Source organism: Lissotriton vulgaris, chromosome 2_1 (genome assembly GCF_964263255.1).
Source record: "Lissotriton vulgaris chromosome 2_1, aLisVul1.2, whole genome shotgun sequence".
In the NCBI taxonomy this organism is placed as follows: Eukaryota; Metazoa; Chordata; class Amphibia; order Caudata; family Salamandridae; genus Lissotriton; species Lissotriton vulgaris.
In genome coordinates this window covers 1,458,606,011-1,458,620,750 of record NC_141687.1, presented here as the reverse complement: position 1 = coordinate 1,458,620,750, position 14,740 = coordinate 1,458,606,011, and the positions used below count along the sequence as shown (strand labels likewise).

At 46.8% G+C, this 14,740-nt stretch overlaps 1 protein-coding gene across 1 annotated transcript in view; it reads left to right on the top strand.

Annotated features, from left to right (window-relative positions):
* The window catches only part of HEPACAM (hepatic and glial cell adhesion molecule), a 1,458,998-nt gene that overhangs the window by 645,308 nt on the left and 798,950 nt on the right, over nt 1–14,740 (top strand). The gene's annotated exons all lie outside the window — the stretch shown is intronic.

Genomic DNA, 14,740 nt, shown 5'->3' with positions numbered 1-14,740 from the left:
CAGCTGCTGCCAATGATGCGACATGCATCTCCTCGATCAGCCAAAATCACATCCAGTACCATACGATTCTGGAGTGCTACAATCCTCGCAACTTGTAGCTCTTCTGTAATGTTCCCAAGTGTCATTGCTGTCTGATTGGTAACAGCTTCCACAACACGAGTCAATCTCCTTATTTTTCTACTGTTCATTGCAGCACCCACGAAAAAGAATAAGTCTAAGTTAAAGTCAACATATTGTTGCAAAGCGGTGTCAGTTTGGCCAACTTCATCTATACTTATTGTCCTCTTATTTCTGTTCTTGGAAATGTCATTGTACAGTCTATAGTCCTTATGATACAAAGTAGGTGCCAGAAACACAAGGGGCAACAGAAAGGATACGTAGCAGATCCCAGACCACCCCACAGGTAGTTGGTAGTATCCCTTATTACCACAAACAAAGTATGTATTATGCAATGAAATAAAGCTGCTATTATTGGTACCTTCAATTGGCAGAATTACAGTACATTCACTTTTCCCCACTGGAATTCTCCCAACACTACTAATACATAAGTCTGCTTTAGCTCTTGTCTCTGAAATTACAAAAGGTCCATTGTTCTTCATAGTCCTTGTATTTGTGAGCACATGTGGCATAGAAATATTGTCAGGTTGGTGCTCCTCCCATTCCCATTTTGTTCCTCTAGCTTGAGGGTACCCATTCTCATCAGGATAAAATTCTTTAATAGGGGATAATGAATCTGTCCTGGTGTCTTTTCTGTAATGTTGGCCCTTTCAGAGTCAAACAAAAGCGCAAACCAGGCTTGACAAGAATCATTATGAGAGAATGGAAGAGGAATGAAAGGTGTTACTCATTTCTTTTGTTGCGCAGGTATCATCCCACACACCCAACAGTTGGTAGTATTCGTGGCATTATGTGTATGATGCAACATCTTGATGAATGTATTATCCAGGTAGGATTGTTGATGCTTCTGCTCATGGTAGGAAGCGTAAAGTAGTGGTGATCAACTGGTACTGGAGTAGTGGGGATCAAAAGCTCTCGAACAGGAGCCACTTTCTCAACATACCATGTAATTGCTGCCATAACCACCATAGCAAAAACAAATCCTATAGCACAAATGATCTTCTTACTACATATCTTAGCAACAGTTGATCTTTCTGCAGCCATGATCACTTTGTTGTCGAAAACAATCGCTGGAGCGCTTATCCCTGGGCAGCCGTTGATTTCTTGACCAAGGGTCAAGACAGGTGTCACTTCGCAGGACTGATAGCCCCCCTTGCCACTTCTGTTCAAAACTTTGTTGCGGCTAGATATAGCCATAAAATCACAGTCACAATAAAACAAATATTATTACAAATCCAAGGTCAGAATAAACATTTCATAATATACATAGGCGTTTGGGCATAATAAAAAATGCCATTAAATACAGTCGTCATTATGGGATTTCATGGTTGTAAAATACATTATAAAAAATTATAAATGGCAATTCGGTTGATAAAAAATTATTTAAAAATCTAAAAGCTCTAAAAAAGAAGAATAAAAGGCCGTCTATTTCTCTTATATCCCAGGTGCTTCCCACCAGGTCTCCCTCCTTAGCCCCCTCATATATGAACTCCAACTATGTCTCCAAGTATTCAGTTTATAAAGGCTTGGGGCACTAATTAATAGCTTTAGGCTATTATGTTATCAGCAAATTTCTGCGGTTTAACCACATGGAAAACAAAAACTTAGATACAGCGACCACATAGACCATGTCGGTGTTCGACTTTAAAATCCTAAAAAAATCTAGATAGTTCCTAACCCCCAAGTTCCTACACAGTTGGATAATCCATTTACGCCTGGGATGTTTATATGCTCCACAGAAAAGCGTAACATGGATTAGGGTTTCTACCTCCGTCTGACACCTGGGGCAAAGGTGAGAGGAGACTTGCACCCACTTGTTGGTGATTGCAAATAGCGGCAGAGTTCCAAATCTAAACTTTAGGAACAACTTCTTTGCTAGGGTAGGATGGATCGTGTCCAAAGCCTTCTCAAATTCATAGTGGCTCTTAAAAATCAAGGAATCTATAAGATAGGCTAGAAGGGGGCACTGACTGGAATATTTGTGCTAATGTATGCCCTTTCAATGCATTTGCCAACAATTTCTTGGGGATGGCTGAACAAGATACTTCAGGATCTGCCCACAGGTTTTCCAGGCCAATTGTCCAAAAGGATTGCCTTACGTACGAAAACCAGGGTAGACTACCCGCCCCAAGTGTGGACAACACCACTTTTAGCTCTTCCTTATAGCTAACCAGCTATGGGGTGCTCCACAGCCGCCACCAATATAAAAGTGGTCGGATGGAAATAATGTCCGCAACGGGAACAATGTTTAAATCCATCCTTAGCGGAACGAGCAGGGTATTTTTAGGCAGGGTCAGAATTTGTCTAAGAAAATTATTTTCAGTGACTGTGAGGGCAATATGGGGCTTATGCCCCCACAGTTTGGCCCCATAAAGAGACGCTGACCTAGCTTGGACCCTGTATATTTCCAATGGTGGACTTAGATTTTTTACAACGCAACTCCTACGGACTTTTAAGATTCCCCCAACTGCCTGGGGGAGTTTTATGTTAGCCTTAACCAGCTGGGGACCCCACCCCATTTTTTCAGTCAGTGTAAGTCCAAGGTAGTCGAAGGTGGGAACCCTTTCAAGTGCTCCGTGCTCTAGCAGCAGTTGTGCGTAATTAGTGGATCTAGCATTAAAAACCATATATTTCGTATTTTTTTATATTAGTCACAAGATTCCTTTATGACAGAACTGTGCAAACTGGTTTAAAATGTGCTGCATACCCTGAACTGACTTAGACAATAACAGGGTATCATCCGCAAACATCAGAGCGGGAAACCTGGTTTGGGCCAATTTGGGGGAGTCTATGTCTTTGGTGGTGAGTAGGACATCTATCAATCCGTTTAGGAAGAGGGAGAACAAGGTCGGCGCCAACACGCACCTCTGCCTCACCCCCTTCTCCAGAGGAAACATAGCTGTCAATTGTCCGTTCCTGCCATACCTCACTCTAGCGAAAGTACCTTTGTGAAGTTGTTTAAGCTGATAGCATAGGTATGGTGGAACCCCCATAGCCAGCAAGATGGTCCAAAGCTGGCTACGGTCCACCGTATACAATGCTGATTTTAAATCAACGAAGGTTAGATATAGGCTCCCACCCTCCAACACAACATGCTTCCAGTAAATTAACTGGAGCCTGAATAGTTGGTCTATAGTGGAGGTTTTGGCCCTAAAGCCTGCTTGCAGTGGGGTAAGGATATCGTGGTCACTGATCTATTCCTGCAATTGCTGTAAGAGTACCCTAGCGTACATTTTTTGAGATACATCAATGAGGCTAATCAGCCTATAATTAGCCGGATCCAAAGGAGAGCCTTTTTTGTAGATTGGGAGGATCTCAGCCCCAGACCATGTACTGGGTATTTGGAGTCCATGTAGAATTTCATTAAATAGTAGGTGCAAGTAGGGGGCCCACACTACCTGCTCACTTTTATACAGGTCTCCGGAAATCCTGTCTAATCCTGGGGCTTTGTTCATTTGGAGCTTACTTAAGGCTAACCTTACCTCAACCAACGTACAGTGGTTGGGATGTGCCAGGAAGGGTCTGCTGTCAACAAGATCGCTGGTGGCTCACATTGCTCATTTAGGAATGTAGTATAAAGATCTTTAAAATATAGACGCCATGCTTCCTCTGAAACATTTGGTTCAACACAGGCCTTTCCCTCAGTATTCCCTGAGTGAACCAAATTCCAAAAAGCCCTTGCATTTTTTTTGTCTAGGGCGAACTTAATTTATAACCATCTATTTTCTTCACATTCAGTTTTTGCAATATTAATGATTTTTTTAATTCAGCCCTTGCTGCCTTAATGGATATTGGATTGTAGTGCAGTTCCTATATTCCCAATAGGCTCTGCGCATTGGAATAATATAAACAGCAGTGTAGACTTAGGACTGAGGTTGACTAGGTCTCTACTGACTATATTAGACTTAATTAGTTTTGCCAGCTAGCTCAGAGGTCACTAGAAACTTTCTCGAATGTTCAGGAAAGAGTTAACTCTCCGGATTTAGACAAGAAGGGATTAGCTTCTGAAAACCATACAAACATGACAACTTTGCTCCCTCAGAAAAAGAGTGTATCTCTAGAGTCGTGTGAAAACAATAGGCAGCTATTTCACTCAGTCAACCGTGCATACTTAGTTTCACCAGAGTGCAGAGAAATAGAGAGATGGGCGTTTTCAATGAAAGGTGTTATTTATTGAGCAGTCTTCTTTCTCATGCAAGAGAAATTAATTGCCACAATTGCAATACTTATCATAAAGTAAAGTGCGTACAGTAAAAGTAGTATTATGAAATAATACTGTAAAAGCATTGATATGGTTTCTTAGCCATATGGTACTTTAAAATGGATAAAATATATACATACATAAAAACATTGACTAACGTACTCAACTGGTGCTTCTAATTACGCCGACCCCAGTGTACCTGACCTAAGCCTAATACTTGGGAAGGAGTAAGTAAGTAGCAGTTTAAGTTAAGTTGGTTAAGATTGTTTTGCCAAGAATCTTCATCAAGAATTCACTGAAGGGTTTAGTCAGCTCCGTACCTTGGTAATAGAATGTGGGAGGTCTGGTATCTCTTTCTTCTGGACTCGATCTCCCAGCAACCCGCAAGGGTAGCAGGAAACACCAGAGCTGGATTTTCTCGGCTGGAGAAAAAGACAGCGTCTCTCTCAGTGGGTCAAACGGGAGGGACGGCTTGCGTGGGCTCTCGCATCAGCTGGGCTCTCGGGCAAGTAGATAGCCACTCTGCTCCAAACCACCGTGTGTTTGCTTAAGGCAACTGTTGGTATATTTATACCTGAAAGGTGCTGAGTTTGACGTAAGGTTGGACATAAGACGTTACTAAGAACTAACAGTTCTTTCTGGACTCTAGGAGTTCTTCTTCAAATCAAAACAAAAGCAGGGGGGGATTTCCCGGGCTGCTGGAGGCTTGGTTTGTTTAAAGAACGCGTTGTGCTTTCTAGGAGTCGATGGGAGTAGCCGGTCTGTGCTTTGGACTGCATGGGCTATTAATGAATATGGATATGATTCTTATACCTTTATAAGGATATTATTAATTATAACCACATAAGGGCATGAATCGTGAATATCGAATTAGGATCCTAGATAGAAATACAACAGGATCTCCACCCTTGAGGGATGATAAGAGAGTTCGCTTGGCAGCCCTACAACCCCTACTAAACCACTGAATATTAACACCACGGGGTTTACCTTTAGTTGGCTGGACACAGGAGAAGAAATCCGCCAGGGTTGCCACCATCTCCTGGTGTATTCTTCCCAAGTCATTCCCGATATTACTATCCAAGGCGATTACTTGGACAGTAGCTACCTCTTCTATGAGGGGAATGATAGCAATGTACATTCTTGCCACAGTGCTTGGGGTTTGAATAATTTTTGCCCAGCGAATGCGTCTCCCTCCATTTAGTAATCTAAGGTCTCTTCGAGGCAGAATAAAAGGACCTTGGTCTGTATCACCTACTTGGAAATCTAGCTTAATGGTCAGTTTGTTGGGATCACTTTCCATACTCTCAACAACCTTAATATCTACCACTTTATGCCATAGTTCCAAGCTGATTAAAAAGTAATCAATCACTGATACCTGGTCTAGTCTTTTGAAGGTCGGGAGCCAGGAATATCATTTGAAAAATGCCCATTACAGGCCCTTACTGAGGAAGATAATGTAAGAGAAGTCATTTGGAGCACTAATGGTGTGCAACTCTTTACCTCATAAGTGTTAGGGGGTGGGATAGACCAAATTACGTCTTCTTCTGCGGTGATGGATTTCAAAGCTCCCTTAAGGGGTTCATAATGACAGTTGAAATCCCCCCCAATCACAAGGGTCACGTCACCTGGTAGGGATTTCAAAAGGGTATCCAGTAGGACCAGGGTCAGAGAGGTACCACTATACTGGACAGGTCGGGAATAGATGTTTTTGTCAGTTTTTAAAGGACAAAAGGATGCAGATTTTGTCTGGAGACAGGGTATTGACTCTTTTAACCACACAATTAATATGGGTTCCTACCCAGATGCATATGCCTCCTGAAGGTCTGCCTCTGGGGCCCTTAACTGCATGTTCGGCGTAGGTAGCAAAACCCACCAGATGAATCAGGTTTAGGGCCCACATCACTTGAAAGAGGCAAATCCCAAAGGAATCTACTAGTGCTCCCCAGTCTGGCAAATCGATTTTGGCCTTTAAGCCCGCAATATTCCACGACCGTAAACTTAGGCCTACACTATGGTTCTCTGGCCCCCTTCCAGCTCTAGTAACAGGTACATGACCCTCCAGTGAATCTAAGTCCACCAAACCCCGGTCAACAATGCCGGGAAAGGAGGAGGGTACTGCTACTGATACTGGAAGTACTGGTACATTGCATGGTAAACTGGAGCTATCGCTGATCGACACCCCCGATTCCCAACCTCCTGCTCTGAATCAACCATAATTATTTGTCTGGTTTCCTTAGACCCCCATTAGCTCTATTATTGGGGAATCTAGTTTCTTCCGCTCTCGTGTCTTCTTTTCCTTCAGAGCCCTCTGGGTAAGTTGTAGTGAACTCGGGGATGGAGGGATAAATAGGAGTCAATCAACCTGATCAAGTGAGCTAAACCTGCTGCTTATTGGGAGACCCCACAATGACTGGTTCTCACTCATATCTTCTCCTTGAATTCAGGGGTCATGTTGAACGACCCATCCCTTATTGGGACCAGAGTAGTTGTGGTTTAGGGTTCGAGTGGAGGGGGGATAGAAAAAGCCAAGGCCCATGGGGTGGATTTTCGTTTGTGTCATTGTTGGTGGGCCCATGCACACATATTCAACCACCCTTCTATCTTTAAAGTTGATAACAATACAGTCCCACTCCACATTTTTAACTCTACTACCCACCCATCCCACTCTCCTGGCAAATAGAAGTTGTCAGTGCACATTTCTGGGTAGGGGTCGGTTGGTGTTCAACTAGTGGATAGATTTATTTTTTAGCTCATTATATGATTCTGTCCTATTGGCGGTCAATTTAGGAACCCCAGTTAAGACAACCACGTATGGAGCACTTTCTGGTGGAAGATCGATACGTGGTAGAATGCAGATTGGACCATCGACAGTCACCTTCTCATTTGTCGTTCCCCTAGGGTCTCTCCGCGGATCACCTCCCATTTGTTGTGGGTTTTTAGCATTCTTGTTGCTTGCTGCCATCGTAGTGACCTCTGAGGGGTTGGCACAAGATGTGGGTGTTGGACTAGAGGCAAGGGGGCTAATGGACGTCAACATGTTAGATTGCGGCAGAAGCCTTTCTCTAACATTTTTTGATCTAGCTTGGGTAATATGTACCGTGTTGCCCTTTGTGGCGTCCATCATCCCTTCGATTTTAGACAGCCTCTGCTCAATTTTTAGAAGTCTCCCCTCTAGCGGCTGTAGTGATTGCTTCAAGAGAACCCCCAGTTTCATCAAAAATGCATCCTCCTTTTTGGGTTGGTCGGGGCAGTTGGTGACATCTATAGGGAGAATTACTGTCCGTGGATCGGGCTGGCCACTTTCTATCACACTTGGGACCAAGGTAGCAGGTTCAATATTGTTGGTGAGCTTCGGGAGCTTGGACTTCCTCCCACTTGGGGCAGCACCACCTTACTTCCTTTTAGGGACAGCTCATTCGAGACGCCCACGTAGCTGTCTAAGATTTGGCCCTTCTTTACCGGTAGCCTCTTTGTTGTTTTCACGTAGTGTCACCGACTCATCACTCGAGTCATTCAGTGATTGAAGCTCGCCTATTGGAGACAGTTTCCCTGCTCGCTGGGTCATTTGCTTGGAACTTCCATTCACGCTCCCCTCACTAACAGTAATTTGTGGTATGAGCGGTATACGCTCGGGTGTGCGGGCGTTCGCTAATTCACTCAACGAAGATCTTTTGGCTAAAGCTAAGTCCTGCAAGAGGCGTCTCTCCCTCAGAATTATTTTGTGCTGCAGGACATTTGTGGCCCTTGTAATGAATTTATCTAGAGTCCCGGCCTCATAACCCCCCGTTAGTGAATTCTTACTCCGCCCTTCATGCGCGGCCATTTCCCCACAGATGTTAAAATGACTGCTAGTACTCACAGACTTGTGGGGAGGGCCAGGAGAAAGATGTTAGGGGGTGGCCCGGTCCGGTCTCCTCCGGGCTACAACAGGCTTAAACGGGCTAGCCCTTGGTCCGGGCTTCGCCCGGCGTGTGTCCACGCAGCGGACGTCAGGACTTCGTAAAGAGCTTCCTGTGCGATGGAGAGAGGCGGGGCGGTCCCCTGACGGCCCGAGGCTCTCTGGGGCTTCGAGTCCCTTTCCAAAGTTCACCGTAACAGCAATAGCAACCAGGTACACAGCGTCTCCCCGTTTCACCAACCCAGGGCGGTAGCTCAACCAATCCTTTTCGACAATGCAGGCTCTTTCCTTGGTCTCAGTTGGTATCGCGATGCTCCAAATATCGCGTGGTCGGGGAAGACTCCCTCAGATTCATCAGGTGAGATAGCATGGCCCTTCTCCGTTTCCAAGATCTCTTGATGATCAGTTAGCATAGCAGGTTCCACCAAGGTAGGTGACACACGCTTGCAGTGTGTGCTATGGATCCAGTTCTTTCTGTTCGTCACTCAAACTCCTGTCCTCGTAATCCAAAGCACTTGCTCTGGTCCTCGCCACCTCGGCTCCAATCTGTTCAAACTCTCAAAAATTCTGACCATTTCCTGGTCTCCAGGCCGGAGATCGTGGGCCTCACCTGTAGATCTGTCAGGAAGAGCTTCTCGAACCAGTTGATGAATAGAGATCAAACTGTTGGTTAAATGTGCCAAATAATCTTTCATCAGAACACAAGGTACATCATGTATGGGGCGTGGCTTAGGGACTCCCCAAATGTTCATCGGTCTCCCAAACACCACTTCATATGGATGAGGAGCGAGGACGTTCGAAACACTGTTTGAGAGTTCAAATTGGTTTTCAGAGGCGCCGGATCCAGAAATTGCGGACCGAGCGCCATCCAACAAACATTGGTGAGCGCACACGCGCTGCTAGCACCTCTTCGCTCCCCTTTGATGGGAATACATCGGCTTTCTACATTATTTGAGGAGCTTTGACCCACGTATTAAGTAATACTGTGGTCCTGATGAGAACCTGTTAAGGATAGGGTTCGAAACGCGTCGACCTGACCCAGTCCCATATCATCATTGTTGTTATGATTGTGCCATTCAAGTGATGGATTATTGTTCCTTCTAAAAAACTGAAAAAAGTTTCATTTTTGTTTGAAATTTACAACTGTTACTATTCTTGCATTATTACAAACTGTATTATGATGATGGGACCTGTATGAATGTTTTTTGTATGTCTGGATGGCCAAGAATGTGTTGAATGCCAGTTTGAGTGAATTTTGTACATACCAAAGTGTGTTTTTCTCTTGTGTATATGTAAATGTATAGTATTTTTTTACACATTTTTTTGTATTCTCATGCCAAAAAACAAGCAAAAGACTAAAAAGCAAAATAGTCTGCAAAAAATTAAAAGAAACGTTGCAATTTCAAAAGCCATTGTTCATGTTTATTGTTCATGTACAATTATCAAAGGATTGTTTCCAAAAAAACTGCTCAGCATAGGCAGGTGTGTTGTTTTTCAAGTTATTATTGGCTCAGCCTTGCTGAGTTTTGAGTCAAACCCTTACTGTTTTTCACACTCAGATCATGAATGTGGCACGATCTTATGGACAGCAATCCCAAAGGTAGTGCATCTGACCACTTCAAAGACGTGGAAGCCAATATTTTTGCTTATTTCAGCTTTAGTGTAGCGTTGTTCCTCTCCACTAATCCTGCTGATTGTGGGTGGAAAACTGCATGGATTTCTGCTTGATCCTAATCCTTTCAGGACATATTCAACAACTTGCCCAATAAAATGAGGTCCGTTGTTACTCCACAAAAGTTTGCAAACACCATATCTATGGAAAAACTCTTTTAGAAGCACCTTCGCTGTAGTGAGAGCTGTATTATCCTTTTTAGGGTATGCCTCTATCCATTTACTAAAGGCACATTCCACCATTAGGACATACTTTAAGATATTGCAGCGTCCAAGTTGGATGTAATCCATCTGCAAAATTTCAAAAGGTGCAGTCTGTGTAACAAACCCTCCTGTAGGAGTTTGTGTCCTTTTACCAGGATTATACTGCCAACAGATCAAACAGGACTGTACTACTATCTTAGCTGTGCTGGCAATTTCAGGATGCTCCTAAACTCGCGTAAGCAATTTTGTTATTGCTAGAGCTCCAACATGTGCCAGCCCATGTGCCATTTGAACTATAGGTTGTAAATAGGCTGCAGGGAGTTTCCATTTATCCATGTCTTTGTTGCACCAACAACCCTCATCGTCCAATATTCCTTCTTTAGCCCATTGCTCAAGTTTTGCTACAGAAGCAGATCTCTGTACATCTAACACTTCCTGTCTAGCGTCATGCCATCGCTCAGCTTGAGACTTCACTACTTACATAGAAGTAGTACGTCATCGAGCTACCTTTGACCCTGCCCTCAGGTAGGTTGCCCCCCCAGCCGCCACACGGTCCTCCTTTGAAATGCCCCCGCAATTAGCTGTCGCCTGCTCCTGCCGCTGCCTGTTGTAACGTGATTCCTCTACCGTCCCCTTTACCTCCTCCAGTCCTTGGCCCTCGCCCCTCTTGTTGCCTTGCTGCCTTTTGTATTTTGTTGCCTTGTTGCCTCTTGTACCACCTATTTTCAACTGTTGTGCCATTTGTGCCCCTCTCCCCTGATTTGCCTTCTGTGACTTTTCCCCGTTTTTCGTTCAGTGCCACTTTTCCCGCCGCTGCCTCCCTGCATCCCTGCCCCCGCTGTTCTCATTCCCCGCCCTGCTCCCGCCTCCCAGCTGCTCCTTCTTCCCACAACCCCTCATATGGAGGCCGCGCAGCAGGCTCGCCAAAGGCAAGCCCGTCTGCGCCTGTCTGCGCCCGTCTGCGCCCAGCGCCAGAACCCCTGGCCCCCGCTGGAGCCAGACTACCCAACTGAGATACAACACCGCCGCCCTCAACGCACTCAACACCGGGGGACCACCCGCCTGCTACAGAGCCACCCCAAAGCGCACCCACGGACCCTCCACCTGCCTAGCCTGCAAATTCACCTGCCTCCGAACCTGCCCCCACCCGCCAAACCAAGCAACAACAACCACCTCAAGTGCATCCTTCTCAACACACGCTCCGTCTACAAGCACGCCATCAAACTCTGGTACCTCCTCGACACAACAGCTCCAGACGTCGCCTTCCTCACGGGAACCTGGATGAATGCCTCCTTGGTCCCCGACATCGCCATAGCCATCCCAGACGGCTACAAGATCACCTGGAAGGACCGCATCAACCAAACTGGAGGAGGAATCACCATCATCTACAAGAACACCATCAACATTGCGACCAATACCGAGGACACACTCTCCGCCACCGAACGCCTACACTTCCAGATTCACACCGACCCCAAGACCACCCTCAGGGGAACACTCATGTACAGACCCCGGGCCCGCGCACCCAATTCAGTGAAACAATCGCCGACTTCGTCAGCCCGCACGGCATAGCCTCACTAGAATACATCCTTCTAGGGGACCTGAACTTCCACCTGGAGAAAAACGACAACAACACCACCACCCTGCTCGACAACCTTGCCACCCTCTGACTCAAACAACTGGTGGACACCCCCACCCACCTCGCTGGCCACACGCTTGACCCCATCTTCTCTGCCAGCAACCACGTCTCCTTCAGCCACTGCACTGGACTACACTGGACCGACCACAGGTGCATCCACTTGACCTTCAAAAAGACTACATCCCACCACTGCACACAACAAATCCCCTGCAGATGCTGGAGAAAAATCACCACAGACCAGCTCCTCTCATCACTGAGCCAGAACCCGCCAACTTACACCTCTGACACCAACGACGCAGCCCACAACCTCGCACAGTCGAACACCAACTGTGCCAACGACCTCGCTCCACTGAAGATCCACCCAGGCAAAACCGGCAACAGGAAAACCCTGTGGTTCATAGATGCCCTCAAAGACTCAAAGAAATCCTGCCGCACCTTCAGAAAAACCTGGCGCCAAGAACAGACAACAGAAAACAAGACAGCCCTCAAGAACGCCACTCACAAACACCACCAGCTGATCTGCACCACCAAAAGGACATCATTCAAAGAGCGGCTAGACAACAACACCCACAACTGCAAGGAACTCTTTAACATCGTCAAAGAGCTCTCCAAGCCCAGCGCCAGCAACAACGACATCACACCATCACAAGACCTCTGCAACTCCCTCGCCACGTTCTTCCACCGAAAGATCGCAGATATACACAACAGCTTCGGACCCCAGACTCTGCCTCCAGTCACCGAACCATCGACCATCACCCTCAGCACCGGGACCCCATCAGCACTGAAGATACTACCAACGTCATGAACTCCATCCACTCCGACTCCCCCTCTGACCCATGCCCCCATCACATCTTCAACAAAGCTGCATCCCATCTCCAGAATGTCATAAACAACTCCTTCACATCAGCCACCTTCCCTGAGAGCTGGAAGCATGCAGAAATCAACGCCCTTCTGAAGAACCCCACAGCGGACCCCAAAGACCTAAAGAACTTCCGCCCCATCTCTCTTCTTCCCTTTCCAGCTTAAGTCATTGAGAAGACCGTCAATAAACAGCTGCCCGCTTTCCTCGAGGCAAACAACTCGCTTGACCCATCCCAGTGCAGAATTCGAGCCAACCACAGCACCGAGACCGCCCTCATCGCAGCCACCGACGACATCAGGACCCTGATGGACAACGGAGAAACAACCGCTCTCATCCTCCTAGACCTCTCGGCAGCCTTTGATACCGTTTGCCATCGCACCCTGATAACCCACCTATTCCACGCCGGGATCCAAGGAAAGGCTCTGGACTGGATCACCTCATTCCACTCCGACAGAACCCAGAGTGTCCGCCTCCCACCCTTCCGCTCAGCGGCCACCAAGATCATCTGTGGTGTACCCCAAGGATCCTCGCTCAGCCCAACCCTCTTCAATATCTACATGAGCCCCCTCACCGCCATCACACGCAAACACAACATCAGCATCATCTCCTATGCCGACGACACTCAACTGATACTCTCCCTCACCAAAGACCCAGCCACAGCCAAAACCACCCTCTAGGAAGGAATGAAAGACGTCGCAGAATGGATGAAGCTCAGTCACCTGAAGTTGAACTCAGACAAGACGGGGCTCCTCATCCTCGGACAATTCCCATCGGCCTGGGACGACTCCTGGTGGCCTACGGCACTGGGCTCCGCACCTACACACATGGACCACGAGCGAAACCTAGGATTCATCCTGGACTCCTCCCTCACAATGACCGTCTCATCTTCTTGCTTCAACACCCTGCGCATGCTCTGAAAAATCTTCAGGTGGATCCCCACCGAAACCAGAAAAACTGTCACCCAGGCCCTCGTCACCAGCCGACTGGACTGTGCAAACGCCCTATATGCGGGAACCACAGCAAAAGTTCAGAAACGGCTTCAGTGCATACAGAACGCCTCCGCACGACTCATCCTCTAAATCCCCCGCCACGGCCACATATCCGCCCACCTGAGAAACCTACACTGGCTCCCCGTCAGCAAGAGGATCACGTTCAGGCTCCTCACCCACGCACACAAAGCGCTCCACGACAAGGGTCCCAAATACCTCAACAGCCGCCTCTCGTTCTACACCCCCACCCGCCAGCTCCACTCCGCCAGCCTCGCCCTCTCCACCACCCCACGGATCTGCAGAACCACCACCGGAGGAAGATCATTCTCCTACCTGGCAGCCAAAACATGGAACTCCCTCCCCGCACACCTATGACTGACCAGGACCATCTCACCTACAGGAGATACCTAAAGACCTGGCTATTCGAGCAGTAGCGACACCCCATCTCCCTCAAGCGCCTTAAGACCCTCACGGGTGAGTAGAGCGCTCCATAAATGTACTGATTTATTGATTGAGTCTCACGAGCTATGCGATCTGCAAAGGCATTACTGTGTCCTGTCTTATCAGTTACCTTCTTGTGTGCACTACACTTCACAATAGCTATCTTTTTTGGATATGTTATTGCAGTCAGAAGATTATGCTCTAATTCTCTGTGCATAATCTGAATCCCGTGGGACGTAAGAAAGCCTCTTTCTTTCAAAAGGAGGCCAAAATCATGGGCCACTCCAAAAGCATAGCGACTGTCTGTAAAGATGTTCACACATAAGTCAGGGCTAAGTTCACATGCTCGTGTCAAAGCTATTCGTTCAGCTGCTTTAGTCGACTTTTGTGGTATGCGAGCTGTCTCCACTACTGTCTTAAGTGTCGTAATTGCATATGCAGCTGAGGTCGTGCCATCTGGTAACTTCAAACAGAGCCCATCAACCCATCGTTCCCCATCTACATCTGAAAGGGGCGTATCTTTCAAATCGACGCAACCCTTTGTCTATTCCTCAGTAAGGAATATACAATTGTGAGATTCATGTGACTGAGCCTGAGTTACTGGATATGGCAACAAAGTAGCTTGGTTTAGAGTTGCACACCTCTTTAGGGTAATTTGAGGGGTCAAAATTGTCAATTCATATCCTGTCAGGCGAGCACTTGTTAAGTGCTACATTTTAGT